This window comes from Trachemys scripta, chromosome 2 (assembly GCF_013100865.1).
Source record: "Trachemys scripta elegans isolate TJP31775 chromosome 2, CAS_Tse_1.0, whole genome shotgun sequence".
NCBI classification, from domain to species: Eukaryota; Metazoa; Chordata; order Testudines; family Emydidae; genus Trachemys; species Trachemys scripta.
In genome coordinates, this window is record NC_048299.1 from 130826462 (window position 1) to 130849246 (window position 22785).

Genomic DNA, 22785 nt, shown 5'->3' on the forward strand with positions numbered 1-22785 from the left:
CATGTTTTCTCATCCCTCAATCATTCTCATGGCTCGTCTCTGAACCCTCTCGAATTTATCAACATCCTTCTTGAACAGTGGTCACCAGAACAGGGCACAATATTCCAGCAGCAATCACACCAGCCCAAATACAGAGGTAAAATAATTTTTCTACTCCTACTCAAGATTTCCATTTATGCATCCAAGAATCACATTAGCCATTTTGGCCACAGCTTTGCACTTGGAGCTGATTATCCACCCCGCAGTGTTTTCACAGAGTCACTGCTTCCCAGGTTAGAGTCCCCCATTTTGTATGTATGACCTACATTCTTTGTTGCTAGATGTATACATTTAGCCAAATTAAAACATTGTTTGCTTGCACCCAGCTTACCAAGTGAGCCAGATTGGTCTGTATCAGTTATGTGTCCTCTTCATTATTTACCACTCCTCCAATTGTTGGGTCATCTGCAAGTTTTCAGTGATAACTTTATTTTCTTCCAGATTAATAAAATTAAATAGCCTAGGGCCAAGAACCTATCCTTGCAGGACCCCATTAGAAACACATCCAATCGATGATGATTACCCATTTACAATTATATTTTGAGAACCATCAGTTAACCAGTGTGCTAGAGGCCCATTGGTGACAACTGGCAAAGGGTTCATTGTTCTTTACAAGCATCTCCTGTCTTACTATACCCGATACAAATGCTTTCATCATATTCATCCATAAAGGGTAGCATGTGAGGTCTCTACTACGAACTTGTAACTCATCAATATTCATAATCATTGTGAGATGTGTTTAGAGGTAGTATTTAAGAAATAATGAAACTATACTGAAAATTATGCCCTTATGGTCTTGGAGTGAAAGTGAGTCACCAAGGAAAATATGTCTCAGCAATGGCGGGAAACATTAAGAACAGTCCCACTTTGTCTGATTATGTAATGCACTGCTCAGTCATGCACTATTACAACCCAGAAAAGTCACTGGAAAACCGTCAAAAGGTAAACTATGCACAACTAAATCACTTGGAAATGGAAAGGAATTATACAACAGAGAGGGGATAGCCTAATCCGTGAATAAAGATAAAAGATGATTCAATACATCACAGGATAGAGAAAGAAACTCTGTATCCATTCACTGATGAGCTACCTTGAAACAACGAGAAAGATGAAAGACTGGGCCCTGGCTCCTTGAGGCTAGCAGATGCTGCAGCAGACTGAACTTTGGGGTAAGGTTCTAATTATATAGGAAAGGTAACTTTTAATAAGTGTAGACCCTAGTTCATGTCTTATGAATTTGTTTTGTATGTAATCACTTGTTTCCATCACTCACGCTTGTTTCTATTTGAATCTCTATTCTTTCTTAAAATAAATTTCCTTTTGTTTTACTGTAATTGAACTCAAGTGCCATGTGTGACCCAGCAGCGGTAAGCTCAGGTAAAACTGGTAATCTCAGATATACCATTCCTTTGGGAATGGAGGACCTGGGTTTCTGTGGGTAACCAGTGATTAGGGGCTAGATACCACAGGGGGACACTTTGAAGGGACTTGGGGGCTGAGTGCATCTACTGTCAACTAGCAGGACAGGTATAAGTCCAAGGGAGAATGCGTGAGTGGCTGACAGCTCCCTAACACAGCCAGCCTAACACCAAGTTGGCACAGGTAAGAGTCACTCATGCTGGAGGAAGTTGGCAACAAGATGACTCACAGGCCTGGGTACCCCAAGAATCACCACAACCAGCTTTTAAACCATTTAATTTGATAACTTTTTAGATTTTTAATCAAGAAGTCATGAGGTACCAAATCAAATGCCTCACTGAAGTCTAAGTATATTACATCAACACTATTACCTTTATTAGCCAAACTTGTAATCTCATCAAAAAAAGATATCAAGTTAGTTTGACGGATCTGTTTACCATAAACCCATGTTGACAGGCATTAAATATATTACCCTCCTTTAATTCTTTATTAACTGAGTCCCATATCAGCCACTCCACTATCTTGCCCAGGATCTATGTCAGACTGACAGGCCTATAACTACCCAGGTCATCCCGTTTACCATTTTTAAATATTGGCACAGAATTAGCTTTCTTGCAGTTTTCTGGAACTTCCCCAGCACTCTAAGACTTATTGAAAATCAGCATTGATGGTTCAGAGAGCTCTTTTAAAACTCTTGGATTATCCAGACTTGCTGATTTTAAAATGTCTAACTGTAGTAGCTGATGTTTAGCATGCTCTGAAAGGAGACTTTGTTTTTGACTAATGCTGCAATTGTAAAATAAAGAATTTCTGCTTCAATATCAAATATACCTCTCCCCCCCTTATAAACACAAACTGCTGTTTCCTTTACTCCTGGGTTTCTAAACAGACCCCCAAAAATGCAAGTTAGAGATACTAAAAGTGCAGTTTCAAAGTCATGTTCTAGAATACTATGCACAGTCTAATAAGGATTATATAGACTATAGCATCATGCTTAAAGCTGGGCAAACTATGTATAAAATTTATCTGGCAAATCTAGTTTTCTGTTTATGAATTATTCATAAATAGCCTTAAGTTTGCTGAATAATTTTGAAATACAAATCAATATGAATGTTTTATGCAAACATTTATCCCATGGATGACAAACTATTCACTCTGACCACTATTCTAAATACTCATGATAAATAACTTGTGAATTAGGTGACCCAGTCACACATCCCATGATACAGTTTCTGTTCCCTTGGAGGACATCAAGACAATACCAAGGCTGCATTAGTTTCAAAGTGATCTTACCAACATTTCCCAAGTGAATTTCACACGTGCACATTTGATCAAGACTGGTCTTGAACATTCTCAGGAACAAAATTATGATTAAAAAGAACAAAGCAAATGTGTAGTTTTTTTTGTCACAGAGCATTGCCCAGTGTTAACTCCGACCTTACAAGACTACGTTACTCAGTAATCGGATATCAATTAAAATCTTAGGGTAGATCCTTGCTACTTACGCTGACGCTTACTTTATTATGGAAAGTAAAATACTTTTTACTGTTCAGATCTAGGGACTGCATGTGAAAAAAGGAAACAAGGTAGCAATGTAATCTCAGGGCTTGACTGTGTCCTTCCGTGTGCAATTTTAGTACCCACACCTTCCACATCTCTTCAGGGAGCATCTAGAATGCTGGATCTTGTTGGTCCCTGACTGCAAAGGGGATCACGTACAGTAATAGGAAAAACAGAGCCGCTCAGCACTTCAAACTGGGTTTGGCCAAATAGGGAGATTGTAGAGCCACGGCCCTACCTCATGCACACTTGCTAGCTGGAGGCTGGTGCTGGGGGAATGCATGCTGCATTACAGATAAGTCTGCTGACCATTTCTAATCTCATTCTCACTGGCACTCTTATCTCTGCAGGAAACAGAACGCACGTCTTCACTGCTGTTTGTACTGTACAGCTCTATGTCCCACTTCACCCCTTTCAAACACAGACTCCGACTCTAAGGCCAGAAGGGACTATCATGGTTACTTAGTCTGACTTCCTGCACATGGCAGGCCAAAGAACCATGCTCACCCACTCCTGTAACAGACCCTTAGCCTCTGGCTGAGTTACTGAAGTCCTTAAATCATGATTTAAAGACCAAGTTACAGAGAATTCACCATTTACTCTAGTTTAAACCTGTAAATAACCCAGGCCCCATTCTGCAGAGGAAGGCAAAAACAAAACAAAACAAAAACAAAAAAACAAAAAACCCCACACACCACCAGGATCTACAACAATCTGACCCAGGGGAAAATTCTTTCCTGACCCCAGATATGGCAGTCACTTGGACTTGGAGCATTTTAGGCAGTCTCATCATACCATCCCCTGCATAAACTTCTCAAGCTTAGTCTTGAAGCCAGATATGTCTTTTGCCCCCACTGCTCCCCTTGGAAAGCTGTTCCAGAACTTCATTCCTCTGATGGTTAAAAACCTGCCGCTTCTTGCGGCTCCCACTGGCCAAGAATGGCGAACCATGGCCACGCAAATCTAAACAAAAGGTCTGGCGGCCCACCAGCAGCTTACCCTGATGGGCTGTGTGCGGCCCACAGGTTGCCCACCACTGATTTAAAGCCTAAACTTGCTGATGGCCAGTTTATATTCATTTGTTCTTGTGTCAACATTGGTGCTTAACTTCAATAACCCCTCTCCCTCCCTAGTATTTATCCCTCTGATGTATTTATAGAGAGCAATCATATATCCCCTCAGCTAAACAAGCCAAGCTCCTTGAGTCTCCTCTTGTAAGATGATTTTCCCTTCCTCTGATCATCCTAGTAGCCCTTCTCTGCACCTGTTCCAGCTTGAATTCATCTTTCTTAAACATGGGAGCCAGAATTGCACACAGTATTCCAGATGAGGTCTCACCAGTGCCTTGTATAATTGTACTAAAACTTGCCTATATTTAGGGGAAATACATCACCTAATACACCTTAGCATTGCATTAACCTTTTTCATGGCCATCCCATGATCAACCAATACGTCCAGGTCTCTCTCTTCCTGTCGCTTCCAACTGATAAATCCCCATCTTACAGCAAAAATTCTTGTTGTTAGTCCTTAAGTGCACGTCCTTGCAGTTTGCACTATAAAATTTCATCCCATTTCTATTACTCCAGTTTTCAAGGTCATCCATATCTTCTTGTATGATATTTTGGTCCTGCTCCATATTGGCAATACCTCTCAACTTTGTGTCATCCTCACATTTTATTAGCACACTTCCACAGTCAAGGTCATTAATAAAAAATAAAAAATAAAAAAAATGTTAAATAAAACTGGTCCCAAGACTGATTCCTGAGGAACTCCACTAAAGCCTCCCTCCAGCTTGATAGTTTACCTTTCAGGATGTTCCATTGCAGTCTCCCCTTTAGCCAGTTCCTTAGTCACCTTTCAATTCTCACATTAATCCCCATCTTCTCCAATTTAACTAATAATTTCTCATGTGGAACTGTATCAAATGCCTTACCGAAATCTAGCTAGATTACATCTACTGCATTTCCTTTATCAAAATAAATAAATAAAGCAGTAATCTTCTCAAAAAAACAGATCAGGTTAGTCTGGCATAATCTACCTTTTGTAAATCCATTTTGTATTTTATCCCAATTATCCTTTTCCTCTGTCCTTGACTACCTTTTCTTTCAAAATTCGTCCCAAGACCTTGCATACAACTGAGGTCAAACTAACTGGCCTGTAGTTTCCTGGATCATGTTCCCCCTCGCCCTTCCTTAAAAATATATTAACAATTTTCTAGTCATAGGGAATGACCCCGAGTTCACAGATTCATTAAAAATCCTTGCTATTGGGCTTGCAATTCCATGTGCCAGTTCCTTTAATCTTCTTGGATGGAGATTATCCAGGCCTCCTGATCTGGTCCCATTAAGCTGTTTGAGTGCGACTTTCATCACATATGTGGTAATTTTTACTTCCATATCCTCAATTCCACTAGCCACCCTGCCACTATCCTAACATCCTCATCACCCTTCTTAAAAAAGAGAGGAAAAATATTTGTTTAGGTGTTGGGCTATGCCTAGATTATCTTGAATCTCCACCCCATCCTCAGCCCTTAGCACTCCCACTTCTTTCCTTATTTATTTTGCTATAGAACCTTTTACTATTGGTTTTAATTTCCTTTGCATAGCTGCTGATTACAAGCCCCACCCAGTACAGCCAATAGGACTTGTCTACATCATTTAGAAAATTCCTCCATTACAAACTTCTCCCATTGTTGAATGTAGTGTAGTTGTAGCTTTGTCAGTCTCAGGATAAGTTTAACAGCTCTGTGTGGCTCAAAAGCTTGTTTTTCTCACCAACAGAAGTTGGTCCAAACCTCACTCACCCTGTCTTTCTAAATCTCTCCCATGACACTCAGTTCTTTACCTCTGTATTCCAGGAACTTCCATTACTTTACTACCACATTTTAACCAGCTATTAGTAGTGAACAACAACATACAGTGTTATAGTGGAATATTAAAGCAAAGCATAAAAAAAACTAGTAAAAGTGTTCTTCAGCTGAGGGAAGTGTTAATTTTGTTGATCTGCTAAACTATTGAATCTGTACCCTGAATACCTGTGCTTCTTTGAGAACATATAAGAAACAGCTTCTCTGTGTCCTGAATAAGTATCAGTCCTGATCAACTGCATGTAGTCTTGGATGAGTCAAGTGAATATATTGGAATTGAACTGTTTTGCTTTGAGTGGTACTGCACATTTGTGTATATACACACAGGGATGTTTCTTGTCAAACTTTTTTTCTAGTTATCCAAACCTTTTTTTCCTAAAGATAATGCAGTGCCTGATCCAATTTGCTCTCTGCAGCCATTATACAACCTATCTTTATAACCATTCTTGAAATTGTTTTGGATTGCATTAAAACTTCCCACATCCCCAGCAAAGAATACAGAAATATGCTGCAATTTTTATAGTTTTGAAATAGCTTGTGGAACAGTTCTAATAGGCCTTACTCCCTTCACTTGTCTGGTCATTTTGAAATGATGTATATTTGTTGCTCTTTATTATGTGTGTGTAGGTATGTAGAAGATTTTAGGGTACATCATGTATACTGAAAAATGGGCAAGAAGCAAAGACAAAAATCTCTCAAAAAAAGTTTAGTTAATCCTTAGGCTTAAATTCTCAAACTGTTACTATAATACACAATTTTGTTGCCATAACTGTATTTAGAAGCCTAACCACCTGACTGGACCTAGTTACACAGGTTGAAAATTACCTGAACGACAGCATCTTTGCCCCCAACCCACGGCAAGCTCCGCTGGAGTGAGCCGATCTGTTCTCTCTGAATGTCTGTGTTCCTGTCTCAGGAAGGAAGTGATTCTTTTATATAGTGGAGAAAGGCTCTTGGTCCTTCCTTGAAGATTCTTCCTGTGTGGCTGTCCATTTCTAAACTTGTTTTGCAGTGTTGCTGTAGCCATGTAGGTCTCAAGATATGAGAGAGACAAGGTGAGTGAAGTAAAAGATATTACCTCATCTGTTTTTAAACTTGTTCTTCCTTGCTCCTCTCATTGGAGTCCATTTGTACATAAGAGTGTCTTCTTCCTACAATGTCACTATAGATAACTTCTTCTGGATAAGAATTCTCAATAGGGGCTAGCACAATGGTACCTTGACCATGATTACAACATTTAGGTGTTACTATACTGAAAATAATTAATGATTTCTCCACATACATATGAATTACATCTTAAAAATCAGGGTATTAAAACAGTATCCATTCAGGACACTGCCAGGTTCTGCTGCTCCCATTGAAGTTAATGAGGTTTTGCCATTTATTTCAATAGTCCCATCTTGGAGCCTGAATGGGATTAATAGTCACATTTGGCTCTTTACACACTACTGTTGTCCTTGTTTTAGAGCACCAGGTAGCTTCTCTGCCGTCACCGAGTTCTTGGTATACGGTAAAAAGTTATAACATAATTTAAAAAAAAAAAAAAAACACTACTCTCTTAGAGGTATGTAATTAACTCCATAGTCATTAGCTTCTATTCTGCTAAATCCCATTCTTTCTCCTATCAGACACCATTTACTGATACAATGGGCTCTTCTAGGTGATGCCAGGTGTACAAAGTTGTGACGCTAAATAGTCAGTCCTGTTAACATTGTGAATTACATGAACAAACACATACCCTTCAGCTTTAACTTCTTAAGAGGTTCTGCAGGGTTCCTTGAGGAAGTGCATTTGACATTACTAAGATGTTGTAATGCAACATACCATGTCATCACTGTGCCTGAAAAATGTTGGTCCTGCATCTTAAATTCACGTTGGCCTGACTGGCTAGTAGCCTGCTGTCTGAAGATTAGTCTAGCTAGTATAGCTCTGCATTTGTTCCTCTCTCAAACTTTTTTTTTTTTCCATTTCTCTTTTATTGTCAAGGTATATGGAAATTTGCTTATTGGCATATTCCAAGCACTTCAGTTTTATGTTGATTTTTACATAAATTATTTCTTTGTTCTGAAAGCACAGAAATGTAATGACTACATAGCTTTTGTTCCAAACTATGGGCTGAATCTTTGTGCCATAAGACTCAACGTCTCCTTTCCAATTTTGATATTTTTACCTCAGACTTTCTATGTAGAAGTAGATAAAGGAGTTGGGATGAAAATATATGCCCTCTTTCTTAAAGGCCTTCCATTTATCTTTTACAATGTTATCTGCAGCTTTCCTATTGATGCTACAGGATTTCTCCAGAGTGTCTCATTCCTTGAACTCCAGTAACAAGATAGTTATCCTTTTCTACATCTCCTGCTCTTGCTCTTTTCAGTGGTACTGTTGTTAAGTGGACTCTGTTTATGGAGAGGTGGTTTCCTGTTAGTGCACTGTATATGGTCATGATTTAGGTGCATTTCTTTCTGTTTTGGGGCTTTTGTTTTTTGTTGGTCTCAGATATTAAAGATAGCTGAAAGTTTAGAGTGGCAGGAGAGCCAAAGTGGAATGCAGCTACAATCTGTGCTAAGTATGTGACAAACTCCTGCTCCCCATTATATTTTAATAACGTAGGTCTCTATATTCACTTCTGAGACAGTCATTTACAAACTACTTTCAGCTTCCTGATAAAAATAATTTCTGACTAGTGGGTAATTTCATACGAATATATACTTACATTTGGGCAAAGGTTGAAACCTTTTCCATTGTAACAGGCAATGTATACCTTTTATAGAAGGTAATCTTTAGTCTGATTAGCTAATAGGGATACTGCAAACCCATAACAGCTGCTGCCAACCAACAATAAATGTAAAATTATATAATGTTATATACTTTTTAAAGAAATAACTCACAGTTCCACATACTAGAATCATGTCACACACAAATCATTATGTACCGCAGAAAGTAGACCACTACTCCTGAAGGAAGAAAAGCATTTAGTATAACAACCATAAATCTGCAACCATTTATCCATGTTGGCTGCAGTAGTGTATTGTCCAATAATGGAAAACAACCAGCAGAGCTTAAAGGGGGACTTCCACGCTGCAGAAAGGTTCTAGAACACACTGGATTGAAGATATAAACTTGAAACAAACAGATCTGACATTTTATTTTTACAACAGACTCTGCTTTGATAAAACATTATAAAGGTCAACAATACTCATGCTTCATGGGGGCACGAGCTGATTGCAGCTGGAGTCAGAAATTTTTCCCATGGCATAGCTAAGGGCACTATGGGGGGGTTCTGCTTTCCTCTGAAGCATCCAGCACTGGCGATGGCTGGACGCAAAAAATACTTGGCAATTAGACAGTCTTTGCAAATGCTAACTAATCACAACACATCTTTAGGGACGGGTCCATTTCTTTGTTGCTGGCACTGTACACACATTACAAAAAACAGGTTTTAAAAAAGCAGTTGAGAATCAGAATAGCAAGAGGACATACCTCTTCCCCCGACACATGGGAAGCAGGGCAGGTGAGTGGCAGAAAAATTTTGTGCCAGCTCTGCACCACTGAAGCATCTCCATTCCACTGTGAGATCATCCCGAGGTTTGTTAAACTGGCATTAAGGACAGATTATGCCAGGAGTTCAAAGTGGGTACACCACACATGTTGATCTGGCCTTCTGTCTCCTTCTCCTTGAAGTGGAGTAATTACGTTGTGAGTGACAGGGCACTAATCAGACAAATATTTGAAACGACAGATAGGAATAGTGAAACTGGCTTGTCAGGTAAAATTATCTTTTGTAAAAATTCCCGACCCCATCCCGCAAACTTGTTCCAGCCATACAAAAATTCTAAGATTCTGAGCCATGCAATGCAGCCTCCAATGTTTTGTTGTTTGCTTTTCTTCTAGGGTGTCTGGTTTTGTTCATACTATAAAATCTAAAATAAAAAAAGTTTCTTGCTTCATTTGAGCAACCAAAGATTGACATTCTGTGTGCTTGCATTTACATGCACTACAAGTGAGGTTTTTACTCACGAAAGCTTATGCCCAAATAAATCTGTTAGTCTTTAAGGTGCCACCAGACTCTTTGTTGTTTTTACAAGTTAAGGCAGTTACTTTAAAAAAAATCAAACTATTGGATGTATTGAGTCTGACAAGATGAGGCGTTTTGTTTTTTTAAACAAACAGTACTGAATTATCGGTATTTGACCATTCAGAAGTGCCTGATAGCACGACTAGGAAATACAAGGGTGATAAGACATACAGACTGAGATTTTTCGAAGTAGCACTGGCAAACTCGGCATCTGCCTCCCACTGATTTTTAAATAGGATTTGGGTGCCTAGGTCTCTTAGGTTCCTTTGATGTTGTAATGTTTTACTCACACATATACTGTGGCAGGGATTTCCAACCCATTAAGAAGATATCAAGCTTTACTGATAGCGGGAGAACAGAAAAGTGAAAGGAGAAAATGGGAAGATATTTCATGTTCAAGACCGTTCTCAGCCAGGATCAGTGGCAACTCTAAAGCAAATGCTGACACCCGGTTTTGATATACCATTAGCACAAAGAGCAAAAATGCACAGATAAGCTACTGTGGGAATAGTGATAAAAGGGCATTGTCAAATCCTCCTTCAGTATTTTCTTTTACACTGTATTGTTAGTAACACTCCCTTAGAAACTTGAAAGCAAGTTGTCTTTCCTTATTAAATTTGTCCTTATTTTATTCAACAACTCCCATAGCTGCCATCCTCAAACCCCCTTCTGTCACATGCCCCCCACACTCTCTGTTTGAGCATAAATTGAACAGAGCTTTATTTGTTTACCAGAGCCAGCATCAGCAGTAATGTCAGCACAGCACAAGCAATGAGCTTGCCTCTACAACTCTGGGTGACAGGACAACTCGCGTTTCTGGGAATCGGGCTTAGTTAACTGCTGCTTCTCTACAAGCACAAATGTTGGTTTTCTGTAGTTCCCACATAAGCAAGAGCTATTTAAAAATAAACATACAGGTGACAATGATATTTTAAAAGCGTTTTCAAAACTCAAAATTCCCTACCAGTGTACCGCAGCTTTTCACACTTTGTGCCTACACCATTTGACAGTGTCTCTTAAGATTAAGCTGAGCCAGCAAATGCTGGAGGAGAGCTTTAGCTTTCCTTATATCTGCGCGCAAATGCTCAAGTTCCAACTGTAATACAGCTAAGGAGTTTCATTTCACTAATAACTTTCCATAGCAAGCCTTGCTTGTGCTCATGCATGCTCTCTCTCCCCTCCGCCCTTTTCCCAGCACACTCCAGGATTCCAATTTTCTCTCTATTCCCTCAAAAGTCACATATTGTAACCTCTGCCCTGGAAAGAGGGACTGGATGTGGTTCCCTTAGCTAATTCTTCAGTCAGCTTGAGCTGCCTGGGTGGAGGGGAAGGGACAGGCATAGCATACATGGTATTTTCTCACTCAAAAATACAACCCTATTGGCATTGCTCTGGAGATGCACCAGCCTTGGTTGATCCAAAAAACTTGGAACCTGACCTCAGACCACTGCACAACTTACCCACTTCACAAGCCATTATAACACTTAATTCAACTGATTTAATTTTAACACTTCCTCATAGCTGAATCTTCCAAACATCTTTCCATTATACTAGTTACTTTTTTTTGGACTACCTCATTATTTGCTAATGTGGGAGAGGTTAGCGCAGGAGATAGTGTTTTGGGAGTTGTGTGGTCTGTTTCTGTCTCTCACACTGACTGGCTATGTGACACCTGACAACTCACTCAAGTTATATATTTACCCACTTGTAATCGGGGTGTAATACTTGAATAGCTCACAGTGATAGTATGAAGCTTAATTGTAGCAAAGCGCTCTGGGTGCCTTGAGTGAACTGTGCTATACAAGAGAAGAGTATTATAAAGACAGATGTATTTCATTTTGAAGAAGCCCCTTGTCATCTTATGGGACCTTGGTTGTATAGCACGCTGAACATTTCACCTGGATTGTCATCTTTCTCTTAGCATATTTAACACTTTGCCCAGCCACCACCAACATTTTCAGGTGGATGGCAAGAAATTTCATGATTTTCTCTGAGTTCAGTGATTCACTAGCACACACTACTCTGAAATCATAAATACCCTAGGTTTTATTTAGTCTTCTATTAATAATTCCTAATTTTTATTCACAATTAGCTATTCTAATTCTCTACGGGGGGGGGGGAAAGGGAGGGGGATTTCTGGGCCTAATCACAGTTTGGATATCAGCCCCACAACTCAACGGTGTGAGGCCCAGACCAAAATCCTAAACTAATCAAAGGCTTTGACCATTCTTTTTTATTGTTAGTACACTGTCCCCTGGATGTTATTAAGTGATAGACCAACACTGGCTAGATCAGCGTTTAATTTGGGCAGGCACTGTGTGTGGAATTCTACTAATGCAGTTCACCCTTGCCCTGAAACATGCCTGCTAGTACAGTTACTGCCTTGAGTACATCATTTCAATTGAGCTAAATTATATGGTATTTTTGAGATTGACAAGGATGAGACCAGCAAACTCATTTGGAAATGTAAACATTTCCAAGATGTGTACCAAAGCTGCGAGAGGTAAAAATCTGACATACTAACTCACTGTGCTTACTAGACCCCCCCCCGGGATAAACTTCTGAAATGAATCCTACATTCGACATTTACTTCACTGACTCAAACAGTTTTCACTTTCTGCTTATGGACAATTACAGAGGACTTTGATCTGCCTCCCCCAGCTCTCTTAACTAGAAGCTGTAGAAGAATACACTGCAACAGAACAGCTTTACAATCAAAAAGATTTCATTCAGGTTAGATACTTGTCACCTTGCTTCAACATCTTTATCTCATATCTTACAGGTAGAAAAACAGCCTTGGTCAGCTATTGGGATGGGAGAGAGAAATAGTAAGATGATCAGGCATTGTGAAGAATGCAGGGGATGTTGTTCTCATCTCTGATCCAGGAACTGGCTTTCAGACTTAGTGAGAGAGTAATCACTCTGACTTTTATTTGCAATATCTCAGAAAAACAAATCAAGACAGCAGGCACTTACCATGTGCCATCAGGCAGCAGAGCTGTGGAAGAAACCCTTGATTGCTTCCATTACCCAGAATCCAGGTGAATGAGAATTCCAGACAAGCAACTAGGATGGAGATCTGAGGCAGCCATAGGTTACTGGCAGGGACACAGTACTTTGTGTCGATGTTTTGTCAACTCTCCGCCAATGTCTGCTAGTAAAAACATAATGTATCTGAATTGAATGGTCCATAACCATTAGATATGAAAGGAGAAGAAAGATGTTGGCACTACTAGTTTCCTGGAAGTGTGAGTGCTTCCTCAGCTGGAGGAGGAAGAGGGGCTACTGTGTCCTTGATCTCAATACTTAACTCAAGCATGTGCTTAAAACCCTTTGACTGCAAACAGAATTTAAAAATTAAACATTGGGGAAGCTGTATATGTGATATATTTTGATTTTATCAAGACTTTTGACACAGTCCCACATCAAAATTTCATAATAAAACTAGGGAAATGTGGTCTAAATGAAATTACTATAAGGTGAGAACACAACTTTCTGGAAGACTGTATTCAGAGTAGTTATCAAAGTCTCGCTGTCAAACTGGGAGGATATATCTAGTGTGGTCCTGCAGGGGGCTATCTTGGGTGCGATACTATTCAATATTTTCATTAATGACATGGATAAGGAGTGGAAAGTACGCTTAGAACATCTATAGACGACACCACCGTAGGAGGGGTTGCAAGCACTTTGGAGGGCGGGATTAGAATTCAAAATGACTGATAAATTGAAGAATTGGTCTGAAATCAACTAGATGAAATTCAATAAAAGACAAGTTAAATATTTTGCACTTAGAAAGGAAAAAATCAAATGCACAAATACAAAATGGGGAATAAGTGACTAGATGGTTCTACTTCAGAAAAGGATCAGGGGCTACAGTGGATCACAAATTGAATGATTGTGTTGCAAAAAAAGGGTGAATATCATTCTGGGGTGTATTAACAGGAGTTATGTCATGTGTCAGACACGGGAGATAATTATCCCGCTCTACTCGGCACTGGTGAGACCTCAGATGGAGTACCAATTCTGGGCACCACACTTTAGGAAAAAAGTGGGCAAACTGGAGATAGTCCGGAGACCAACAAAAATGATAAAATGTTTCAGGAATGATTTTAAAAAACTGTGCATGTTTAGTTTTGAGAAAAGAAGACAGGCAGGGGTTGGGATTGATATGCTGAGGGCTGTTAAAAAGAGTTACAGTGATCAATTGTTCTCCATGTCCACTGAAGGTAGATCAAGAAGTAATGGGCTTAATCTGCAGCAAGAGAGATTTAGGTTAGAATATAGGACAAACTTACTAACTATAATAATGGCAGTTAAAATCTGGAATAGGCTTCCAAGGGAAGTTATAGAATCTGTAGGAACCAGTTGGACAAACACCTGTCACGGATGGTCTAGGTTTACTTGGTCCTGCTTCAGTACAAGGGGCTTTGACTAGATGACCTCTCAAGATCCCTACAGCCCTGCACGTCTCTGATTCTAGGTGTTTAAAGGCTTTGCCGAATCAGGGCTTTAGAGCCTCCTAAATAAGGCCATTCCTTGCAAAGGCAGGGTACAGCAATATTGCAGCTGGGAGCATGCTTCCCAGCATGACTACACAGACATGCAGCAGCTTAAGTTGAGCTAGCATTAAAAATAGCAATGTAGCTGGGGTAGCATGGGTGGCAGGGTGAGCTAGTCGCTGCGTACGCACCTGCCCGGAGCCCCTTGGTACGTACTTGGACAGCTAGCCCAAGCTGACGTCCGTGCTACCCATGGCTACATTGCTATTTGTTAGTGTGCTAACCTGACCAGAGCTAACATATGTCTGTCTACTCCTGCTGGGGAACGTGCTCCCAGCTACAGTGGAGATATAACCTCAGTGCACCCTTAATGTTGGAGCCATGAATTATTTATTGCTTGATTGATGCTCCTCCACAAACACCCATGAAACATGTGATGGCAGATGCCTTTGGGCGGAAAATGGGGGACAAATTAAGATTAAAGAAAACTTAGGAGAAAAGGGCAGATAGTTGTTGTATCATTAGAGAAAGGTAGTGGAAGTGAAGGACAGTCTGTGCTTAAATGTCTAGGAGCTGTCCAGTGCCAGAAAAAGCTACAGCAGTACAAAAACAGACTTCACATTAGATAGCATAACAATCAAAGCTCCATCGCCAAGACAAAACTAAGTGATGCAACACTGTCAATTTTAATTATTAAACAAACAAACACAGTACAAGATTAGTTATATTAAGATTTAAATATATAGGTTCAACTTGGCAGCCTGTAGAGGAAGTCAGGCTTCTAGTTATTGTTGTGCTGTATCAATCTACTCCCAGCCAGGGATTTTATAAAAGAAAAAGTTTGAATTGTGTGGCATTTCCTATTTTTATATGTGGTTTCTCTCTTCCGCAGAGGTAGGATTTATTTCATCCACAAAGAAACCACAAAACAAAGAGAAACTAACAGAAGAGTAAAGGATTATTTGATCTCATTATCTAGCAAAAAATAAAAAAGACATTCAGTGAAGATTAATATTACAGGACAGACACATTGTTCTTTATCGAGAACAAATGAGTTACTGATGGTGGGGGAAGAGTTATTGAAAAACTCCCATAAGCCTGCAATAGAGCAGCTCATTGCAAAACAGTTACTAATCTCTTCTAGAAATCATACCAATCCCTCTCCCCCTCACGCCAGAGTTCTGTCAACCAGTGTTTATGGTCTCTAATTTTATAGGCTTACTGCAGCAGAAATCCAAATATTCCCCACTCTCTCTGCAAATCCTATTGCTCCTTTAAATAATTTTTCATTTTTTAAATGTCTTACTGCAGCACACACTACTCTGAATTATTGAATGCAGATTTCTTCTGGAAATGTTTATGTTATATATAATACATAAAAATCTCCTTTAAACTGCAGCTGTTAACATTATCTGCACTTGAAAAAGGTCACAGATTAGTGAGTCATGACTTCCCCCATCCCCTCCTACTTCTACAGTTCAATGCAAATTATTTCTTATTGCCTGTTGGATTAATATTACTTCAATATTCCTCTTGGTACCAGTCACATTGAGCTGGATTTCCTGCTCACTTCAACTGATTTCACGCTGGCATCGCTCCATTGCTTACTTCCGATTTACACCACCAAAAGGGAGAGGAGACTCTGGTCAGTTATTTAGAAATATATTGATGATAAATTGATGGGTATGCAGCTCTCTTGTTTGGGCTAATCCCACTCTTTGTACTACAGTAGAAAGTTTAGGTTGCTCTGCAATAACAAATTTGAGAGAGCCAATTTACTGGATTTTAGGGCCTTCAGACAGATTTTTGAGGAAAAAGGTGAGATTTTTCAATCTCACCTTCTTCCTCAAAAAGCCCCCAACTCCTTTCCTCTATTAATACACAGACAGCAACAGACCTTCCCCCCCTCGTCCCCACCACGTTCCAATTAAAATAAGGATTGCTGAATTATTGGGTCTCTCCCACAAATACACTCCCTGCCATCAAGCTCAATTTCACAGCTCTAAGCCCTGAGGCAGAGATTGTTCCCCTCCCTTGCTAATTATTCATTTATATTTACAGTAACATCCACAACTTACTAGGGGCTTTGCAAACAGACAAGCAGCCACAGTCAGACTCTGGGTATGACTCGGGCTTGTGGGGCTAAAAAAAATGTGGTGCAATCGTTGGGGCTGACACGCTGCGCCCCCTGCCCCTTGTGGGGTCCCAGAGCTCAGGCTCCAATCCAAGCCAAAATGTCTACATTGCAGTTTTACAGCCCTGCAAGCCTGAGCCCTGAGAGCCCAAGTCAACTGACCTGGACCAGCCGCAGGTGTTTAACTGTTGCATCTAAAGAGCAAGCTTGTTTAGTGTAATTCCTCTGCTCTAGTGGAATTCAAGAATATAATGAAAAAATGTTAGGTGGGTTGCTTGTAGCGATCGCTCTCATAAATCCTATTAATGAGGGAACACAAGATCTCTATAGAGTTTATAGAAAAGCCAAGCTATTTATTATTTAGTTCCAGAGTCTCTTTCCTAAGTAGTCTTTTTCTGAGCCTATTACAATGCTGGAACATGTTCTAACCCGTATACCACTGACTGTACCTCAGAAGGTTCAGGCTGTGAATGATGAAAGGTCGTCATGCTTTCATGCCTTAAAATAAAAGGTTTAGAGTTAAATGACTGCTAGCAAGTATGTAAAGAACTGTGCAGCCATAATTCATCCATACATTTTTGTGCATGGACCTCAGGCCATATTTTCAAAGGAGGAGGCCTGAGGTCCAGGCACACACAAAAATGTTTGTGTAGCAGGATGCCTACATTTGCACATGGAATTGCCACGTCTGCACACAGATACGGGTGTCTACATGCAAAGGACATGTTGGATACCTAACTAGCCATTTATGTGCACATATGCTGTAACTGCACCTGCGATTGTTTAAGAAGTTTCACACACAGCTTTTGGGCCTCTTCCCTGAACAATTTCGCCCTTAATATCTATCTCAATGTAAACTAATGTGTGATTGCTAACGGCAACATCTAGTACTGTCCAATTTGGAACAATGCTATAAAGACATTCTCTTCCTCCAACTTCCAAATAATACTGTACATATTTACATTTTATATTATTTGTAGCAACTGTATTTAAAAAATGCACTCATCTGTGGCAACTGGGAAGCTTTTCTTGGATGAGTAACTTCTGTGTTTAAAGGATCCAAGTCTTCAGGTAAGAGAAAAAAGTTTTTAACATTTAGGGTTGTGAAACAACCCTTCCCAAACAAACACAGCACAAGATGAGGGCGTTGTCTCCCTAAATCTGCAGGTACATATCTCCAGTGTTTCTGCATTTGTTGCAGCACACAAAGGGACCAGAGTCTTCCTCGTGACTATAGCATTATGTGAATCAAGGTCACTCTAATGCAGCTTGGAAACTAGGGGCAGCACTGAAATTATTTTTACTGTGGAGGATGACCCACAAAGAGGCTTGGGGAAGGCAGACCTGTGAATGGGGATCTTTTCCACAAAATCACCGTTGAAGCTGCCAAGAGGATCTGCAGTAGAAGGTGGGAAACAGAAGGCTCTTCCTTTTTACAAGCCAGATGGTGTGGGCAGGGATGAACCGTTCAAATCTATCCAGCGTAGGGGCATGGCAGGGGCTTGGCTCCTCACCTGTGCATTGGTCCTGTGTGACTGGCATTCCCCTTATGTGCCTCTGGGACTCAACAAATTTACAAGATGCTTGTGTATGAGGAACTGGATGTATGACTGAGTGGGTGGATGAGAGAGAGAGAGATTGACAGGATAAATGAGCAGAGCCAGTTTTGGCAGAGGGGGAAAAACTGGGCAGGGATTCTTATGGGGCGATTGGGGCTGGGATACTGGACCAGAAGAGGCAATGACAGAAGGATCTTTGTCCATTAGAAAACACTCCCCTCCAGAATCTAAAATTGCTAAGTCTCACTGTTCTTCTGCCATCAGCAAATATATGAGAGATCTATTGGCAAACTGTCTCATCCCTCTCTTGTGGCTGGTCCACAGAGGATGACAACATACTACTGCTATCAGTTACTCAGTTAACTCAATTGGCAGACATCTGTGTGATCGACTAACGGTTGTAACCTGCTGGCAAGCTATGTGAATAACAATGTTTCAATGAAGTTTATGGTTTTCGATTTTTTTTAAACCACAGGCAATGACATACAAAAAAAGACTTAATTAAAAGAATATTCAGGTTGCAAAGCCAAGTATTCAAGGAATGCGTATAAATTAAGTCTTTAATTACATGGTCACATGCTATTTTTTCCATGTCTGCAAATCAGGGCTGATCTGACCAACAGAATGGGAACTTGCAGTTAATGGCCAAATACCTGTGAAAAATTTGGTTTAAGTGCCTTGACCAGTATCACAAAGGAACTTTAGCAGCAACCAATTGGCTTAGCCATAAAGCCATCCTCTCTTCCTGAAGTCCTCCCCTGCCTCATTCACTACACACCTTCCATCTTCTGCAACAAATGAGGCAGAGACCTCACAGAAAATAACCTCCTTCAGCACACAATCTTGAATCATCCCCAGAGGTCCATCCTCTGCACGGAGTGAGGCAGGGGTCTGGTGGAAAAAACAGTATGTGATCACTGAATTAAAGACTGTCCCACAATGCATATGATCATGGGCACAATTAAGGTTTTAATCTACTCCTGTTTCAAAGCAGTGTATATCAAAGCACACTAACAAACGTTCGTTAGTGTGCATCAGCAGGAGTCCACACAGTCATTTAGTATGTAGTAAGCTAGTGTGGGGTAGATTCACACCTCAGCTTGGCACAAATTAATGTTCCTGTGTACAAGCCCTTAGTCCTTCTGTGATCTGCCTTGTTGATTTCCTTTGCAGTAAGTACAGGACTGTACATAGTTAACATTATGCCTAGATTCACTGAATCATCAAAATTAGAGCTAGGTAAGATGTAACCATTTTAGATCATATAATCTAATGCCTGGTAATATAGGATTCTTCAACAAGTGTACTTTAGATTTAAGTAATGCAAGAGATGGAACTACTCACATTTTCCTTTGGGAGGCTTAACCATAGTTCAGTACATCTCAGTGCTAGGACATTTATTCTGATTTTTTCTAGCCTAAGTTTTCTATCTTTTTAAATTCTACCTCTTTACTCCTAGGTTGATATTTACAGGAGGATATATGAACTCACTCCTTTTCCTCTTTCTTTCCTCGATGATTACACCCTTCAAATCCCTACAGCCTGTTACCATGTTCCTTTTTTATCCAAGCTATTTATGCTTATTTTTAATAATCTCTTCTTTTAAGTAACTGGAAATACTCTCTTAACAGAACTGAAAAATGTGTTTCAAAACATGCTAAACATTTTTAATTGGTAGACCCTTAGAGGAAATAGGCAAGGAGGCAAGCTGCAATAAAACTTGTAGTTTTGCAGCTGAAAGACTATAGATCAAAGTCTCCAAAACTGTTGGAACATAGCAATATGCTACAGAGATGAAAATCTTCAGGATAAAAAGGGAAGTGAATAAGGGCTATCCCTGCAAGAACAAGCTCAGCTTGCTAGGATTACAGAAACAAGTGGCTGCTTCTCCCTGATGGTTAGATTATAAAAAGAAGATGTTATCCTGCAGCTGGAGATGAGAAAGGAAAGTGGGGTAAATTGGATTGAGTCAGGAGACAAACTGGCAAGGGAGTTTGATAAATCCAAAATATAAATTCCACATTTTCAGGGAAGTAAGCAATTCACATGTGTTGTAATAAGAATGAGACAGAACTCCCATTTAGAGTTGAATCTTGTCCTCAGTTCTACATATACAACGTATCTGACTGCACCATTGCAGAGGTGTAACCAAAAGTAAACTCAGACCCCTGAAGCGTGCACCTCCTCTCATTTAGGCCCGAGCAAGTCAGGAGTAACTCTACTACAGGTAATGCTTTATATCAGAGTCTTGAGCAGGGGGCATGGCCCCAACTGGAAGAGGCGGGGCCTTTAAATACCCAGGTCCTTTAAATCACCCCCAGAGCTACCAGCTGCAGAGGGGGTGGGAGTCTCAGGGCTCAGGGGCAATTTAAAGGGCCTGGGGCTCCCCGCAGCAGGGCTCGGGCAGTGCTTTAAAGGGCCCAGGACTCCCTGCAGCGGCCGGAGCCCCGGGCCTTTTAAATCACCACCAGAGTCCTGCCACCACTACCCCAGGGCTCCGGCACCAGGGCTCAGGAGGCGATTTAAAGGGGCCGGGGCTCCGGCCGCTGAGGGGAGCCCCAGGCCCTTTAAATTGCCAGCCTGGGGAAGCCGGTCCGGTCCAGCATGGCATACTGGCTCTTACTGGAACGCTGGACCGGACCGGCTTACTTTCACCTCTGAAATTAACCCACCTCTTAATAGCCAACACGTGACCTGAAGACATTTGCAAAGTACACCAGTTAAAAGCCCAAGACTTGACAAGTGTTGCTGAACCACTTGTGCTTAGAAATGACTCCTTAGGTGCTAGCACAATACAAATAAATCATCGTTCTTGCCTAGAGTGATCACAACATACACCAACAGTTGCATTGCCACCAAATTGAAACACTGAACTATTTCCCTAAACAAAGAAACCGAAAAAGAAATATGATTTACTTTAGGTTTTGCAGTGCACTGAATGGAGGTATTTTTAATAACCACTCTACATCTCCAGTACATTTTCTTTGTCATCTTCGTTTGTTCAATTAAAAGGTGTGGACATCAATAATGTACACTAATAACAAGGAAACACTTAGCCGTCTTTATAACCGAGTGCTTGTCTATATACAGAGTTGCTCCTGACTCATTCTTGAATAAGTGTCTCCCAAATTAATCAGCAATATTTCCATGAGCATAAAGCACTGAGCTAGGATGATACAAGGATGCATGGAAATATTCTAACCTAATTAATTCCATGGATTAGACCACAGGATTGAAGAAATGCTAAATGAACTTGGCTCTCTTAGACACTAGGGTTCATGAGAGACTGTTTTTTTTGCTCTGTATAGCCCCAGCAATTCCTTTTTTACTGCGGTCTCAGTAGGCTTTTTCTTGTTATCTGAAAACATGGCAGCAGAACATAAACATGGCAACAAAATGTAACACCACACCTGTGGGTATCTCACCTCAGTGGAGGATCAGGCAAGCAGAAGGAAACCTAATCTGGTGACCTAGTTGCACATTAACCAAAAAAAAAAAAAAAAAACCAACCACACACATTTCTAAGTGTAACATAAGAAGTTACCAATAACACCTGAGATGACATTACAGAGAAACAGCAAAGTTCAGTGCACGGTTGCAAGTGATTAGAGAGCTAATGTCTTCCTGATGTTAACGAAGTCACAGGCAATAATGCTAAAATGCAAAGAAGTAGTTTTCTGCCAGTGATCCTAACTGTAACCAATTCTGCAAGAATCACAATTGCTAGCAACTACTCTGATTAGTGGTTTAAAATTATCTAAGCCCAATACAGATTGAGAGAAACTGATGCAGAAGTGATATGTTGGGTAAATGGACATTTCGAAATGGCACTGCACTCCAGCTTCACCTAACAATAATGCTTTCTTATGCAGCAAATCAGATTTTCCTAAAGTTACTAGTCCCCAAAAAATTCTCTTTGAGACCCATTCAGGAAAACACAGAAAGAAGGATCAGGTTTATGATACTGATGAAATAATTCTTGTGTAATATATGTTTTCTAGGTTCATACTTAATAATACTTTCAATCTATATGGCACCTTCCATCCATAATTACAACATGTTTTACAAATACTAATGAATAAGTATCAGAGGGGTAGCCGTGTTAGTCTGGATCTGTAAAAAGCAAATGAATGAATAAGTTTCACAACATGCCTGTGGGGACATATTACTATTTTATAGATGAGAAGGTTGAGGCAAACAGAGATCAAGGCCCAGATTCTCAAGTATATTTAGGTATCTAATTCCTACTGATTTCAATGGGAATTAGATATCTAAATATCGCTGAGGATCTGGGCCTAAATGACTTGCCACACAGGAAGTCAGTGGGCAGAGTCAGTTAGAATCCACATCTGACTCCAAGTCCTGTTCCTTAAAACAAGACTATCCCTGTTTTACACAGTTGCAGGATTTGCTGCGTTAAACACACTGCAGTTCATCTAACAATGTAATTCACAGGTGTGATGGATTATATAGTCTGGCTGATCAGATTTCAGGTTACTGGAGTGAGAGAAGGTCCTACTGATGTAAGATCAAGAAGAGAGAAGAAATAATGAAAGTGGAGGCAGCAGCAGTGGGGGAAAAACAGAGTAGTCTGAGAGAAGGCAGAGGAGAGTGGAAGAAAGGGAAGGTGCTAA

The 22785-nt window shown here is 40.3% G+C and overlaps 1 protein-coding gene across 3 annotated transcripts in view; it reads right to left on the reverse strand.

The window, feature by feature from the left end:
- Nucleotides 1-22785, reverse strand: part of ANKH (ANKH inorganic pyrophosphate transport regulator) — a 146767-nt gene that overhangs the window by 108848 nt on the left and 15134 nt on the right. The window contains exon 1 of one of the 3 annotated variants that reach the window (XM_034761564.1): nucleotides 6710-6732. The exons of the other annotated variants lie outside the window; for them this stretch is intronic. The gene's annotated coding sequence lies outside the window, so the exon portion shown is untranslated. Of the gene's footprint in view, nucleotides 1-6709; nucleotides 6733-22785 lie in introns of those variants that run through there. 3 annotated transcript variants of the gene reach the window in all.